We start from the raw sequence: 17,088 nt of genomic DNA on the forward strand, positions 1-17,088 counted from the left end.
ACTGTCTATGTGGAGTTTGTACATTCTCCCCATGCCTGCGTGGGATTCCTCCAAAGGTGTGCAGGTTAGGTGGATTGTCTGCGCTAAATTGCCCATAGTGATCAGGGATGTTTGGTTAGGTACATTTGTCAGGGGTAAATGTAAAGGAAGGGGTTTGGGTGGAATACTCTTTGGAGGGTCAACGTAGACTTGTTGAGCCAAAGGGCCTGTTTCCACACTGTAGGGATTCTATGGTTTGAAGTATCGTTAACTATAAAGTGTATATTTTATATACCTGGTGCTTCACATGACTTGACTCTACTTCCTGTGGACAGTTTTCTGATTCACACACGTAGGGATGAGTGTTTTAGATGGTGACTGATATGCTACTCCCACCACTGAGGGACCTCACTCAATCATCTGCCAGTCAGATCATGAGGGGCAGATGGGTGAACGTGGGCATATTTTTGGTCTATTACAGATTTTGACGTTGACACCTTGGTTTTCCAGAGCCTGCCAACCACCCCAAGGTGGGAAGCTTCTCATTCTAAAGGCTGCCTGTCCAGAGTCCTGGAATCCTTCCCTCTCCAACAGCATGATGTAGATTTTCCTACACCAAATGGACTGCAGCAGTTCAAGGAGGCAGCTCACCACCCACCTTCAAAAGGTGGTAACTACGGGTGGTAAATAAATCCTGCCCTAGCCAGCGCCTCTGAAAAATAGTTGATTGAGCTGTAAAAGGCAAGGCTCGTTCCTTCTCAGGGGTCGGAGGTCACCTAGCGAGGTAAAGGGAGGGGTGTGGCTTTCAGAGGCCACCAGTTGGGAAACTAGCCACCTTTCTCACCCAATGGGGAATTGGCATGTCAAGATTCTCATGGCCACCTCCTGACCATTTAACACACGTGTGTACATATGTTTTCTGTCTGCACTGAACATTAACATATGAAGCTTCCAAGATATTCAAATGCACTAGACTACAGGCAGGACTGATAATCCCAAATTGGTCACCAGTGCAATTCCTCACACATTCAGGATTATCCAACAAATGTTATCCAATTGCATAATCACATTTAAAGCTATTACATTGTGGTTGATTACAGTCAATACTTTGCCTGTTGCTAACAGCTGAAGGATCACACTCCATCTGTCTTTGGGATGGCACGGTTACATACCTAGCATCACAGTGACACTGAAATTAATTTACATTAGTGTGACAGGCAGAATGTCTTTTTGGTTTGAGGGCAGCATCCTGTTAGTGGAGAATACCATTCATGTTGCTGCAGCTAACTTCGTCTATTGCTCAGACTTTGAGGTACCTTCCCTTTTCAGGGTAAATCTGAAATGGGAACCTTTGAGGAACCAGGGAGGCTCTTAGACCTGATGAGGTAGGAATGTTCAAATCAAAGACAAGGAAATTGATTGGAAATGGGGAACCTGTCACAAGGTATAAAAACAAAGGATCAAACAGGAATGTGTGAAATGCATAAAATAATGGCTCAGTTAAATTGCTCTATAATTTATTCTCTATAATTGCTCTGTAATTGCTTCCCACAGACTGGCAAAGCTAATACTGCAAGGAGGCCACAACATAAACAAACACATTTCTTACTAGCGAGCTTACCCATTCAGGGCAGGCCATTCAGCTTGTCATGCCTAAGCTGATTTCTCCAATTAGTCCCACTCTCCTTGCTCTTTCCCCAGAGTCTTGATCAGTAGGGTTAATCCAGTTCCCTTTAGAAAGTTGCCATTGAATATGCTTCCATTCAAATAATACATTCCAAATCACAACTGGCTGTGCAGAAATGATTCTCTTTATTTCCATTGTCCTCTTTGACTACTTATTGAATTAATTTGCCTTTCGCAGCATAATCTCCACCGTCTAGACGGACAAGGAGGTCAGATTCATGGCAAGTCCAACACCTGCAAGTTCCCCTCTAAACCACGCACCATCCTGACTTGGAAATATATCACTTTTCATCACAGAGTCAAACAGCACAGAAACAGACCCTTCGGCCCATCCAGTCCATGCCAAGCATAATCCCAAAATAAACTAATCCCACCAGCCTGCGCTTGGCCCATTTCCCTCCATACATTTATTATTCATATACTTATCTAAATAGGTTTTAAATGTTGTAACTGAACCCCCATCCATCACTTCCTCAGGAAGTTCACTCCACACATGAACCACTCTCTATGTAAGAAAAATTGCCCCATGTCATCTTTAAAACTTTCTTCTCTCACCTTAAAGATATGCCCCCTAGTCTAGAAATTCCCCACCCTAAGGAAAAGACACCTGCCATTCATCTTATCTATACCTCTCAAGATTTTATTTACTTTATTATTTTATCATGTTTCTTTCACTGTCACTAGGTCAAAATCCTGGAATTCCATCCCTAACAGCACAGTGGGTCTCCCAACACTAAATGGACTGCAGCAGTTCAAGAAGTGAGCTCACCTTCTAAGGGCACTCAGGGATGGGCAATAAATGCTGGTCCAGCTAGAAAAACCCACATCTGATGAACATCAGCAAGACACACAACAAAACAGAAGCCATGACAAAGGCATGGAGTTGACAGAAGGGGCTGGTGACAATAGCTTGGGCTAACCCAGGGTTTAATTAGAAGTAACTGCAGCTCATCTAAGATTGGCAGCAGTTTGCCAACCCACAGGCTTTGGAGAGGCACTGCTGTGACTGACAACATGGGAGATCTGCTCATCTGGTTCGTAACATTTACCTGGTGAGAGCATTGCCTCCTCTTTTCCTGTTGAATCCCAGCAGAGGGAACACATGCATGAAACTTCAGTGACCCCAGGTTAGCAGAATACTTTCCATCACCTTACGGCCCTAACAATTACCTACAACAAAGCTAAGATGTATAACAACTGATAATCTGAGGAGAACAAACATTATCCCAAACTACAAATAAAACTCACAATGCTACATATACTTAGGGGGTAACACAAGCCTCTGATGGCCATGTTGAATGAAGTGGTAATTGCATTTTAACTCAGTCCCTCAAATATTATTTGATTGAGATACATTAACATAGTTTTTAAACACAACTGGTGACAACAGTGGTAAAAATAATTGTAATCTAATGGATGAAAGTCAATTTTTCAACACCAATACATTGAGTTACTTGTTCTCTGGAGGGTGAATGACTAACCTGAACACCAAAATACTTCTCATTTGCTAGTCCATCTCTCGGTTGTTGGTGGGTGAAAGTAAAGGGATACCTGCCCAAGACGCAATACATTTTGAAACATAAACATTACATCTTTAACTTTTGTATTTCTCATTCTACATTCCAAAGTCATATTCAGAATGGAAAATGCTTCTGTGAAATTGTCACATTTCAGTTTCACAACCACTAGTGGTGGCATTGCAGCAACATGACATAACAGCCCCCTTATTACTTTGAGTTTCATTTTCTTGGAATGTGGGCATCACTGGCAAGTCCAGGGTTTGTTGTAAATGACCTTGAACTGAGTTTCTCACAGCATCAGTTCAGAGCAAAGTCTAGAGTCCCATGTCGTCCAGGCCAGGTAAAGACATCAGATTTCCTTCCCTACAGAACATGGGTGATCCAAGTGGGTTTTTACAGTAAACAATCCTCATTACTAGGACCATCTTTCAATTCACAATTGAATTCAAATTCCACCAGCAGCCACAATGGGATTTGAACGTGTAATGCCAGAGTATTAGCCTGGGCATCTGGATTACTAGCCCAGTGACATGACCACTACTCAATCACATCTCCTGAAATGGATTCTTCAGACTTGACACCTGTTGTGAATCCGAGTTTGAAAACTTGCTTGGCCTCATGACTGGTGAGATCCCAACTGACCATTTTCCTTTGGGACCATCACAGAGACCCGAAAAGAGGATTTTCGCCCACTTGAAGCGAATAGTGGAAAACCCTGCAGAGACCATTAAAGAGTGCATTGGCGAGGCAGCATATCTAGAATGGCCCTGCATATCTACTGTGACACGTGCCTTGAATAGAGACATAGGGCAAAATGACTACACACTTCAACCTCATGGTCTAGCTTTAATCTGGAGTCTCCAACCATTGAAGATCAATCTCCAGGTCATTGTTGTGCAAAACCCAGCCGAAAAATCACAGGGATTTTAGAAAGTTTTTTTTGTGACATTTTCTTTGAACATTTCTCTTCAGCCAGAAATAAAACTATTGAAAATTGGGGGATCAATGGCTGTTTAGCTAACAGTCACGCATCATCCAATTGGCACGCAGCGTGTCACAAGATGGGAGGGGAGATATATGTATAGCTCCTCGCCCCATTCCCTTGGGTGGGGTCCACCTGCCGATTCGAGGAGGCAGAGTTTGATGGACAACAGTTGACTTGTTGAGATCCAAAGCTGGTATTCTTGCAGAAACCATACTCGGCTTCAGAGAAAGCCAAAAAAAAAATTGCAGCCACAAAACAGCCCTGAGGTGTGAGGGTTATATTGGGTTACACAGGCTCTTGATAGTGGGCATTCCCAGTGTGTTCCTATTTGCTTCCCCTGTGCTTGACTTTCAGACCCTGGCTCAAAGAAATGGGCAGAGTTTCCTGGATTGCCCCACAGCAACCTCTACTGGACAATGACAGGACTAACACAAAGAAAGCAAACAGAGAGAGAGCGCAACTGGGTGACACTGAGTCAACCACATTGTCAGCTAAACCTCAGAGTTCACAAGAGCTACACCAACAGAAAGGACGGGGTGAAATATCTTCATCCCTACCCTGTGTTTGTGAAATATTTCCCCCATTATCAGCTTCATGTGTACTAATAAAAGCAAAAAAGGCTAATGAAACACCTCACTTTCTTAAATGTTGCTGTACACAGAACCCAATACAGCTATGTGTACTTATGTGTATGTATGTTTATGTGTCGGTGTGTGGCTGTGTCTGTTGGTACATTGGTGCCTGGGTGAAGGTCCCCAGTTCATTACGATTTTGGACATGATAGACCCATTCAGATCAGGAGCAACAAACTGACTCCACTTCTGTTTCCCAACCCCACTCATGGCTGATCGTAACAAGGTTCATTTACACAGGATTCCTTTCCTTCTGGGTACCATTTCACAATTCTTATGTGCTTATGTTTTAATAAGAGCCAAATGAACAATGCTCTTTTAAGTTAAAGAAAGGGTGAGTTTTATTATTTACTAACCATGAGAAAAGACAATAAAACATGACACACATACAGACAGATGAGAAATGTGTACTGAGTAAGAAGAAGTTAAGCAGATATTTGAGCCAGTTTTTGAGGCAATGTTGCAGCTCTTGAGTTGCATTGGTAGTGAAACAGTCTATTTCAAGATTCTTGGCTCTGCAATTAGCGATTGACATTTTAATTAGTCATAGAGTCATACTACCTTCAGTCCAATCAGTCAATGTCAACTGTGTTCCTAAACTAAACTAGTCCCACCTGTCCGTGCTCGGCCAATATCCCTCCAAACCTTTCTTATTCATGTACTTATCTAAATGTCTTTTAAACGTTGTCAGTGTATCTGCAACCACGACTTCCTCTAGCAGTTCAATCCACATGCGAACCACTCTCTGTGTAAAAATGGTTGTCCCTCGTGTTCTTTTTAATTCTTTCTCCTCTCATCTTAAAAATACGATCCCCAGTTTTGAACTTGCCTACTATAGAGAAAATATCCTTGTCATTCACCTTAGCTACGTCCCTCATGATTTTATAAGCTTCTAAAAGATCATCCTTCAACCTCCTATGCTCCAGTGAAAAACTCCCAGGCTGTTCACTCTATTTTTTATATCACAATCACCCCATTCCCAGCAATATCTTGGTAAATCTTGCCTGAACTCTCTCCAGTTTAATAATATCTTTCCTATAACAAGGCAACCAGAACTACACACAGTATTCCAGAAGAGGCCTCACTAACGTCCTGTACAACCTCAGCATAATGCCCCACTCCTATACTCAAAGGTCTGAGAAATGAAGGCTAGTGTGCTAAATGCCTTCTCAACCCTGTCTACCTGTAACTCAAATTTCAAAGAATTATGTAGCTGAACTCCAAGGTTTCTCTGTTCTACAACACTACCCAAGGCCCCACCATGAACTGTCTAAGTCCTGCCCTTGTTCGTTTTACCAAAATGCAACACCTCGCATTTATCCAAATTAAATTCCATCTGCAACTCCTCAGCCCACTGACCCAATTGATCAAACCTCTTTGTAATCTTAGATAACCGTCTTCACTGTCACTATACCATCAACTTTGGTGTCATGTGCAAATTTACTAACCATGCCTCCTATATCCCCATCCAAATCATTTATATAAATGACAAACTAAACTAGACCTAGCACCCATCCCTGTGGGTCACCGCCAGTCACAGGCCTCCAGTCTGAAAACCAACCGTCCACCACTATCCTCTGACTCCTATCATAAAGCCAATTTTGTATCCAATTGGCAAGCTCACCCTGAATTCCATGTGATCTGAATGTACTAAGTAGTCTACCATTTGGAACCTTGTCAAAGGCTTGACTAAAGTCCAAATCTTTGCTTCTTGATGGTGACTTCACTTGCCTAGCTTCTTAAACTCAGGGGGTGTGGTATCTTTCTTTACCTACAATGCTGGGGTGTCTAACAGTTGTTCTTCAGATGTGGCCTTCAAAGCATACCAATCCACACTAAGATATCAGCCCACTAACACAGACTAGTGGTTGTCGTTAGTTATTTAACACTCTTATTTTGTATATTCCTGGAAAGGTAAAAGAGTTTCTACTGGGAGTGGTAGTCAGTCCCTAGTTATCTCTGCAACTACAGGAGATTGCTGGTCAGTTTGTTTTGACTGACATCCTTCCCTTTGATGGGTTGCTGTTTAAAGTTCTCTTAATGCTTTTTATGTCTGATATTCCATGGTTCTTCTTAGGTCTTTGCCAGACAGTTGAAGAGAGACAGTTACAATTATACCAAGGGACTAAGCTGTGCCAAGATGTGATCTCGCTCCTCCTATTCCAATGTAAATGGAGGGGGCAAGTTGGGTGAACTAGATGTTTCTGACAAGAGAGAGAGAAAGACAGAAAGAAAGACAGGGAGTCAGACAGACAGGGAAAGGAAGAGAAATTGAGAATGTGAGAAAAGGAAGAGAGAGAGACAGACAGTCAGACAGAGTGTGAAACAGACAGACATGCAGTCATAAAGACCATAAAGGAAGATGAAGAATTGTTGCTCTTCTAGTTGCATAGCTTCTATCAGTAACTCTGATTATTATGAAACACACCTTCTTTCTAGCTACATAAACAAGTTAGAACTTGCATTTGTAAAGGTGTGCTTCAAGGGCGCATTCTTCCCAAAGCACATTAGAGTCATTGAAGTCCTTTTGAAGTGTAGTCACTATTATAATGTAGGAAACACAGCAGCCAAACTGTGTCCCCACAAGCAGAGATGAGATAAATGTGCAATTAAAGTGTTTATAGTGCTGCAGGTGGAGGGATTTACGGTGGCAGCAAACAGAGAAAACGCCCTTGTTCTTCTTCAAAATATTGCTGTGTGATCTTGATATACTAACCAGTGAAATCATTAACTCAATCAAAACCCTTCAGAAAGGTAAACACCTCCAGTAAATTTCTCTTTAAACTCTTCTCCTCCATTGCAATTTCTCCAATCTCTTTGCATAGCCAAAGCCTCACGTTTCAGATATCATTCTGGTAAATCTCCCCTTAACGTTTTACATATATAAAACAGTGTAGGGTTCTAATATTCTGGTGGCACTGTGCCTCTGTCACAGGAACATGTACAACTCATTAACCATGATATCTATGTTAACTAACAAGCTGCTCTGTCAGGTGGTTGTGGATTTATAAAGGAATTTAAAAGTTTTTGAGAGTAGGCAGGAATAAGGAGTTGAGCCCATATTTAGGACAGGCATGACTAGTTAGCTGATCCACAACTTACACCTGTATCCCCAGTGACAGTCATCGCCAAGTTGCTCCCCAATATTTTGCCACCCAATTCTTTGCTCCTGTTCAGTTTCTCAGCACACTTTTCATATTTGTTTGCAAACATTTGGGTGTCACTGGCTCTGCCAACATTTATTGGTCATTCTAGGTTGCATCTCAGAAGATGGAGTTGAGCTGCCATCCATGGAGTTAGAGGGACATGGTGGGAGTTTCATGATTTTAACCTGTCAACATGGAAGAAACAGCCATAAAGTTCCAAGTCAGCTTGATGATTCTCTTGGAGGGGAGGCTGGTGGTGGTGTTTCCATGTATCTGCTGCCCGTGTCCTGCTACGTGATAGAGGTCACGGGTTTGGAATGTGTTGTGAAGTGAGTCTTAGTGGATTCCTGTAATCATGTCTTGAAGTACACGGCTGCTACTGAGCTTTGGTGGTGGAAGGTATGACTGATAAAGGGGTTGGATGTGTTGGATGCCGATCAAATGGACTTCTTTGTTCAGCATGGTGTCTAGCTCCTTGAGTGTTATTGAAGCTCCACTCATCCAGGCAAATATGAGTAAAGATAAGTTCGTCATTCCCTGTGGAACATAAATAATATTCCTAGAAATAATAACCAATCCATACAAATTCCAGGTAAGATGGTTACTTCTAAGCCATCCCATGGCCCATCCCCAAAAGGGTTAACTAGCAACTGTTTGTTGTGTAAGAGTCTGGTAGCGTTGAAACTGAGAATGACAAAATTACCACGGTCTACCCCAATATCATATAGACTCCTGAGTTAACAGCTTAGGATCCCGAAGCAATCAGACCTATCATTTGATCCTCCTTAAAGTCTCTGTAACAATGTCTATCAGAGCGCCTGAGACCCGGGTTCAATTCCCGACTCAGGCGACTGACTGTGTGGAGTTTGCACGTTCTCCCCGTGTCTGCGTGGGTTTCCTCCGGGTGCTCCGGTTTACTCCCATAGTCCAAAGATGTGTGGGTCAGATGAATTGGCCATGCTAAATTGCCCGTAGTGTTAGTTAAGGGGTAAATGTAGGGGTATGGGTGGGTTGCGCTTCGGTGTGTTGGTGTGGACTTGTTGGGCCGAAGGGCCTGTTTCCACACTGTAAATAATCTAATCTAATCTAATTAATGTAACCTGCAACTAGTTGCTAATGTGCAATAAACTATAGCTAGTTAACGACAAGAATCTCGTTTGTTGGACCAGGAGGGGGTTTCCTTTGGCCACAGGCCTGCAGTTTCCACTTGACAAGGATGGTGGCTGCAACATTCATCGTCAGCATGTTTATTTGAAACATAAATGAAATCAGCGTGTGCTCACACAGTGCAGTGAACTGACCCTGTCCGTATAACATATCATTTGAAGATTACACTTCATGAAATGAAATCATACAGTCATGGAAACACTCACAATGTTGTGAATCACAGTTCTGTGAGATGTGAACTGAGAAACCAATAAGTAATTCATGTAACTCAGCAATGAAAAAGCTTATTTAGATATATGATCCTATTCATCTATCTATTACCTCTACACTCAGTGACCTACATTGACTCCCAGTGCAGCAACTCCTCAATTTTAAAACGGTGTTCACACGTCTCTAATTCCCTCCCAGAACTACAAGGCTTCTGCATTCCTCCAATACTCACCTCTTCTATGTGCCTCACTTCCTCAGCAGAGGGTTCAGAAGAGATTTACCAGGATGTTGCCTGGTGACATCCATGTCAAGTGTACGCCCTCACAGTAAATACTGGAGGCTGGTGTCAAGTCAGAGCAGGGGCCTCCTGTTTGGATGCCTCATTTGGTCAGTCTTGTGGGTGTTTCAATGACTGAAACCCCCGGGCTCCTCAGATGCTGCCTTGAACCATGTGTATGTGGCTTGGAGGGGCTCTTGTTCCAAGGGTGGTGTTCCAAAAGCATGGAATTACTGCCTTTGTCCTTCTAGGTGATACAGGTCACAAGTTGGACGATGCTGGTGAAGGAGCAGCAGTGCGTTGCTGCGGTGCATCTTGTAGATGGCACACAGTGCCGCTACTGAGTGTCAGTAGTGGAGGGAGTGGATGTGGTGTCAATCAAGTGGGCTGCTTTGTCCTGGATGGTATTAAGCCTCGAGTGTTTTTGCAGCTGCAGTTATCCAAGCAAAAATGAATAAAGGCACGTTTGAGTGTCAAGGCAGCAACTGACAATGGAAAACATGTAACATTATGTGACGCACAGATTCCAAGGTGTGATTTTCCAGAAACATAATGGGAGTTGATGTAAACTGACAGATGGATTACACTGTGAAGAACAGAGACTCAGAGGAGCCACCAGCCACAGTATGAAGCAGGAAGAGAGCAATAGAAACTGGAATGACAGCAAACTTAGATCAAAGCTCAAGCACTTTACAATCTAAATCCCAAGATTAGATTACAATATTGAAATCTCTTGCGTGGTGTGCTTTATTACCACAGGGATACTGGGCTTATAACGTGATTTGACATGACCAACCTGGCCCATTTAGGGGCATATATATGGCTCTAAACTCACAGTAACATGGCTAACACCTAATTACCCTCCGAAACTAATAACCATGGCAAGTCACATGGTTCAATGGCAATTAAAAATGGGCAATAATTGCTGGCTTTGATCCTATAAAGGAATTTAAAAAAAGATTTGAACCTTTGCAGAAACTTCCTTAAACCTCCTCAAAACAATGATCCATTTTTTGAATCATGTCCACTCCTCACTTTTCAAATGAGTTGAAATATTTCCATCTTCCTGCAGAATCTCTCTCCCGTCGTCTAACACTGACAGAACCATCATGGCAGACCTTCTGTAGCAGTTACTTTATTAAACAAACTTTATTAAACAAAACAATGAAAATGTTCATCATATTTACAGAAGCTATTTTACCCCATCCTTTCCCATATTCAGTCATTTAGATTACTTACAGTGTGGAAACAGGCCGTACGGCCCAACAAGTCCACACCGATCCTCCGAAGAGCATCCCGCCCAGACCCATTCCCCGGCACTTACCCCTTCACTTAACACTACGGCCAATTCACCTGACCTGCGCATTTTTGGACTGTGGGAGGAAACCCACGCAGACACGGGGAGAATGTGCAAACTCCACACAGACAGTTGCCTGAGGCAGGAATTGAACCCCAGTCTCTGGCGCTATGAGCGCTAATCACTGTGCCACCATGCTGCCCAGGTTCAAGATTATCTTTTCATTTCTTCATGGGAAATAGGAGTCACCGGCAAGGTCAACACTTATAGTGTCAGAGTCATACTGCGCAGAAACAGATCCCTTCAGCCCAACCAGTCCATGCCAACCATAATCCCAAACTAAACTAGTCCCATCTGCCTACGCTTGGCCCATATCCCTCCATACATTTCTTATTCATAAACTTATCCAAATGTCTTTTAAATACTGTAACTGTATCCACATCCACCACTTCCTCTGTAAGTTCATTCCACACATGAACCACTCTCTGTGTAAAAGAACTGCCCCTCAGGTCTTTTTACAATTTTTTTCTCGTCTCACCTTAAAAATACGCACCCTAGGCTTGAAATCCCCATTCTAGGGAAACGACACCGAACATTCACATTATATACTCCTCACAATTTTATAAGTCTCTATGAGGTCACCCTTCAACCTCTGATGCTCCAGTGAAAAATGTCCCTAACTCAAACCTACCATTCCTGGCAACATCCTGGTAAATCTCTTCTGAACCCTCTCCAGCTTCTATCATCCTATAACAGGGCAACTAGAACTGAACACAGTACTCCAGAAGAGGCCTCACCAACATCTTGGTGCCTATTCTTAATCAAGCTTGAACTGAGTGGCTATCTAGAGCCATCCCAGAGGGTAGTTAGGAATTGATCATGTTAATTAGGGTCTGAAGTCTTGTGCAGGCTAGAAACAGCAGATATGGTGCAGTGGTAGAGTCCCTACCTCTCAGCTAAAAGGCCTACTTAATCCAGCTGTAATAACCTTCCTTAATTGGTTGATTCAGAAATATCTATACACAGCAGATTTCCTTCCCTAAAGAGCTTTATTACATCAGATAATTTGAATTCGATTGATTCAGTCTGGAACTGAAAACTGGTCTTTGTGATAATCATAATGAAACAGTTCCATTATGATTATCACAAAAAACAATTTTCAGTTCCAGACTGGATCAATCAAATTCAAATTTTGCCATGTGGTTGAATGGTGTGAGTTTGAATCCCTGCTGCCAGGCATTAGTCCAGGTCTCCTGGTTACTAGTCCAGTTATGTTACCATTACCACTATGCCATCACCTCCCTGCTGTCTTTGCATATTCCTTCAAAACTGAGGCAGGTAAGAATTCCCAAAAACATTACAGGATGTTGCGTCCTCAGCTGAAATTCTCACTCACTATATGTTCCACAGTTATCCAGTTGGTTTCACATTCAGGTCTGGGACCTCAGTAATTACCTTCACACCTCATGAATTGTGATGGGTGAGCGAACGCCAGCTGAACCCAAAGCTTAGCCACCCCTGAACTACACAGACTGCGCCTTGATCTAAACAAGATAAAGCAGTTCCAGTTTTGTATCCTTTCCTTGATTGAATGAATAGAGAGAGAAGGGCAAACAAGTGCATCTGTCTGTCTCCCTGCAGGCTCCCAGAAGCACCGAGGCTGAAGAGATATACTTAGCAGCTAACCGAAGAAATGTGGCCTGGAATGGAATGGATTGCTGGTTATAGGCTCCATGTTAGACCATAAGATTACCAAATATATGAGCAGAACCAGGCCATTTGGCCCACCAAGTCTGTCTTGCCATTTGGTCATGACTAATATGTTTCCGAACACCATTCTCCTTCCTTCTCCCCCATAACCTTTGATCCCCTTTCTAATCAAGATGCTATCTATCTCTGTCTTAAATATACTCAATGATTAGCCTCCACAACCTACTCTGTCAGTGAGTTCCACAGAGTTACTACCCTCTGGCTAAAGAAATTCCTCCCCATCCCAGTTCTAAATGGACATCCTTTCACTCTGAGGTTGTGCCTTCGTGTCCTGGTCTCTCCCACTAGTAGAAACATCTTGTCCATGTCCATTCGATTCAGGCTTCTCAGTATTCTGTTGTCCTACCTTGAGGTACTCCACATGTTGAACATCAACGTACCATCTGTTATGGAGTCAATTTCATTTGAGCCTCAGCACGTTGGTGATATGCAGTGAGGCTGTTGTTTATATGTTAAATTCTCACACTTGTACCAATGACTCTTGCAACAGATATTAACTACGTCAGGGAATACGGAGTCCTTCACTTCCAACTACTAAAATGCTAAGTACAAAGGTGCCATCTATAACATACAGAGCATACCAAACATTTCAATCAGCTCAATAAGCATTTATCCTGAAGTTCCTAATTTAATTTCAGCCAAAGTTAAGCTGTTCCAATCAAGTCCTGGTACCTCGATTATGCTGATGATGAGATTTTGGATGCAATTGCTAGTGATTAGGACATGCTATTATTACCTAGAAAGGATTTCTTGTGCTTTTCTTTTCAGAAAAAAAATGTTGTTTGCTTTTACCACAAAGCATTAGCAGGTAAAAGTCAATGCTCACTGGGACTGTACGGGACTATTCTCCTGTTGCTTCTCTGGTAAGCAGCCATAGCTCAGAAAGGACCAGAGGCGACAGGAGGAGGCCACTTGGCTGTTTGAGCCTGCTCTGCCATTCATCAGGATCATGGCTGATTGTCCAACTCAATACCCTAATCCTGATTTCTCCCCATAGCCTTTGAGTCACCATAGTCCCAATGGTTGCTCTCTTAATGGAGTGAGTTAGCTGGTGGTGAGTTTAAATTGAGGGCCACCATGCCTTAGGTAAGCTCTCCCCGGTGCACCTGGGAGGTTAGACAGAGACATTTGGCAGACAGATTGCACATATTTGCTCTTCACTCTCTGTCGATCCATCTGAAGAAAAGACCGGGCCGTTTTTAAAGCAACTGAACCTACACTGATGGCATTGTTAGCCACCCAGGCAACCGAACTAACTGACCTTAAAATGAGACAAATAATTTGAGCGTCACCACATCACAAGTATGTGGAAAACCAAGAAGGCAGGCTCTGCTGGGCTGCCAAAAAGGTATAAGGACTGGACTCTCCTGTGTGATCAAGATTCTGTACCACACTCCAGAGTTTGGACTGATTGAACAAATCGATCCCTGACCAATACTAAGAGGCAGACTATTTATCTGACTTTGGCAGGTTCATGTGTCATTTCTTTCAATGTTCTGCTGGAGCCCAGCCAATCTGAATGTCACATCCTGAACTTATTAAGCAGCCTTGACAAGAATGATAAAAGCTTTGAGGTTTCACAATTGCCCTTTGCATCGCAGCTTCCCAATTTCACAAGGAACTCCAAATGACCCCATAGAACTTTGCAACTCTGACAATGGCAACACATTACTTGATCTGTCTTCTCACCCATCCAGAGCAAAGTCAGTCTGTTCCCTCTATCATAATAACCCGTGGTATTACAACACTGTGTGAAACTAAGGCAGAAAGACTTTGGTTTGATTTTCAATATAATTTGAATATAGTTTTCAATATAGTTTGATTCACAACAAGGAAGGCATAAGCTTAAAAGTACACTCAAAAGGTGACATCTGGAAGCACTCCTTCACACAAAAGATAGAGGAAATCTGGAGCTCTGTTCCTCAAAAATATGTTGAGATTGGACATAGAGTCATAGAGATGTACAGCATGGAAACAGACCCTTCGGTCCAAACCGTCCATGCTGACAAGATGTCCCAACCCAATCTAATTCCACCTGCCAGCACCCAACCCATATTCCTCCAAACCCTTCCTATTCATATACCCATCCAAATGCCTCTTAAATGTTGCAATTGTACCAGCCTCCACCACTTCCTCTGGCAGCTCATTCCATACACGTACCACCCTCTGCATGAAAAAGTTGCCCCTTAGGTCTCTTTTATACCTTTCCCCTCTCACCCTAAACCTATGCCCTCTAGTTCTGGACTCCCCGACCCCAAGCAAAACATCAATTTGATAATTCAAAAGAAAAGGAAATAAAGACTTGCATTGATATGGCATCTTTCCAGACCCGCAGATGGGTGACAGTTTAAAGATACATGGTAGGCCATTTAGGACAGAGATGAGGAGAAACTTCTTCAGCCAGAGAGTGGTAAGCCTGTTGAATTCACTGCCACGGAAAATAGATGAGGCCAAAACATTGAATATTTTTAAGAAGTTTGACATTGTTCTTAGGGCTAAAGGGCTCAATGTGTATGGGGAGAAAGAGGGAACAATATACTGAATTGGATGATCAGCCATGATCATACTGAAGGGTGGAACAAGCCCAGAAGGTGGAGTGGCCAACTCCTTCTCCTACTTTCTGCGTTTCAATAACTCAAGCACTTGACAACCACTGAAGCATTTGTGAGCTGTAGCCACAGGCGAAATAGAAACGTAGAAGATAGGACCAGGAGGAGATCATTCGGCCCTTCGAGCCTGTTCCATCATTCATCACAATCCTGGCTGATCATCCAACTCAACAGCCCAATCCTGCTTTCTTCCCAAAACCTTTGATCCCATTCACCCCAAGTGCTATATCTAGCCAACTCTTGAACACATTCAATGTTTTGACATCGACCATGTCCTGTGGTAATGAATTCCACAGGCTCACCACTCTTTGGGTGAAGAAATGTCTGCATCTCCAACCTAAATGTTCCACCCTGAATCCTCAGACTGTGACTCCTGGTTCTAGATGCACCCACCATCGGGAACATTTTCCCTGCATCTACATGGTCTAGTCTGTTAGAATTTTATAAGTCCTTATGAGATTACCACCCCCCTCCCATTCACCTGAACTCCAGCAAAAACAAACCTAACCTAGTCAATCTCTCCTCATACATCAGTCCTGCTGCCATACCTGGAATCAGCATAGTAAACCTTCACTGCACTCCCTCGAGAGCAAAGCATCCTTCCTCAGAAAAGGAGACCAACACTGCACACTATATTCTAGGTGCGGCCTCACCAAGGCCCTGTATAACTGCAACAACACATCCCTGCTCCTGTACTCTGAACCTCTCACAATGAAGGCCAACAGACCATTTGCCTTCTTTACATGCTTACCTTCAGTAACTGGTGCATAAGGACACCCAGATCCTGTTGTACACTCCCTTCTCCCAATTTATAGCCATTCACCTTCTTGTTTTTGCTTCCAAGGTGAATAGCCTCACATTTATCCAAATTATACTGCATCTGCCACTGATTTGCCCACTGCAGGAAATGTAGCAGCAAATCTGCACACAGCAGAATCGAACAGACAGCAATGCAATAATGACCAGCCAACTTGTGATACTGATCAATGGATAAAAGGTAAAGGTGACACCACTATTGTCACCACAGGGGGAGAGGCTGAGAAGGAAAGTCTTTCATGTAACTACAGCCGGTGCAGGATTTGAACCTGCACTGCTAGCATCACGCTGCATGACAAACCAACCAACTAAGCCAATCCACCACTACCCTGGGAGTATTTTTTGATGTTAGTGAGCTTTGATTATTTTAAAAAGCAAATTATTGAAATAATAGGTAAAATGTTAGGTCAAAGATTATTAAGCTGGAGAGGGGTCTGAAGAGATTTACCAGGATGTTGCCGGAAATGGAGGGTTTAAGTTATAAGGAGAGACTGGACAGTCTGGGACGTTTTCACTCAGGTGTAGAAGGTTGAGAGGTGACCTTACAGAGATTTATAAAATGAGAGGCACAGATGAGGTGAATGTCAGATGTCTTTTCCCTAGGGTGGGGGAATTTCAAGACTAGAGGGTATACTTTTAAGGTGAAAGGAGAAAGATTTAAAGAAGACATGAGGGGCAGTTTTTTTTAAACACAGAGAGTGGTTCACACGTGGAATGAACTTCTAGAGGACGTGGGTATAGTTACAACATATAAAAGACATTTGGATAAAATCATGAATAATAAATGTTTGGAGGGATATGGGCCAAACGCAGGCTGATGGGACTAATTTAGTTGGGGATTATGGTTGGCATGGGCTGGTTGGACGAAAGGGTCTGCTCTGTGCTGTATGACTCTACGATGTGGCCAATTGTTAAGATATAATATCTTTTTCTTTTTTAACCAAGAAAATGCCATGACAACACCCCAGTTCTTCTTCAAAATGGCGTTGTGAAA

At 42.8% G+C, this 17,088-nt stretch overlaps 1 protein-coding gene across 3 annotated transcripts in view; it reads right to left on the bottom strand.

The window, feature by feature from the left end:
- Positions 1–17,088, bottom strand: part of fam13a (family with sequence similarity 13 member A) — a 212,307-nt gene that overhangs the window by 168,288 nt on the left and 26,931 nt on the right. The gene's annotated exons all lie outside the window — the stretch shown is intronic.

The sequence above is a fragment of the Hemiscyllium ocellatum genome, chromosome 36 (genome assembly GCF_020745735.1).
Source record: "Hemiscyllium ocellatum isolate sHemOce1 chromosome 36, sHemOce1.pat.X.cur, whole genome shotgun sequence".
In the NCBI taxonomy this organism is placed as follows: Eukaryota; Metazoa; Chordata; class Chondrichthyes; order Orectolobiformes; family Hemiscylliidae; genus Hemiscyllium; species Hemiscyllium ocellatum.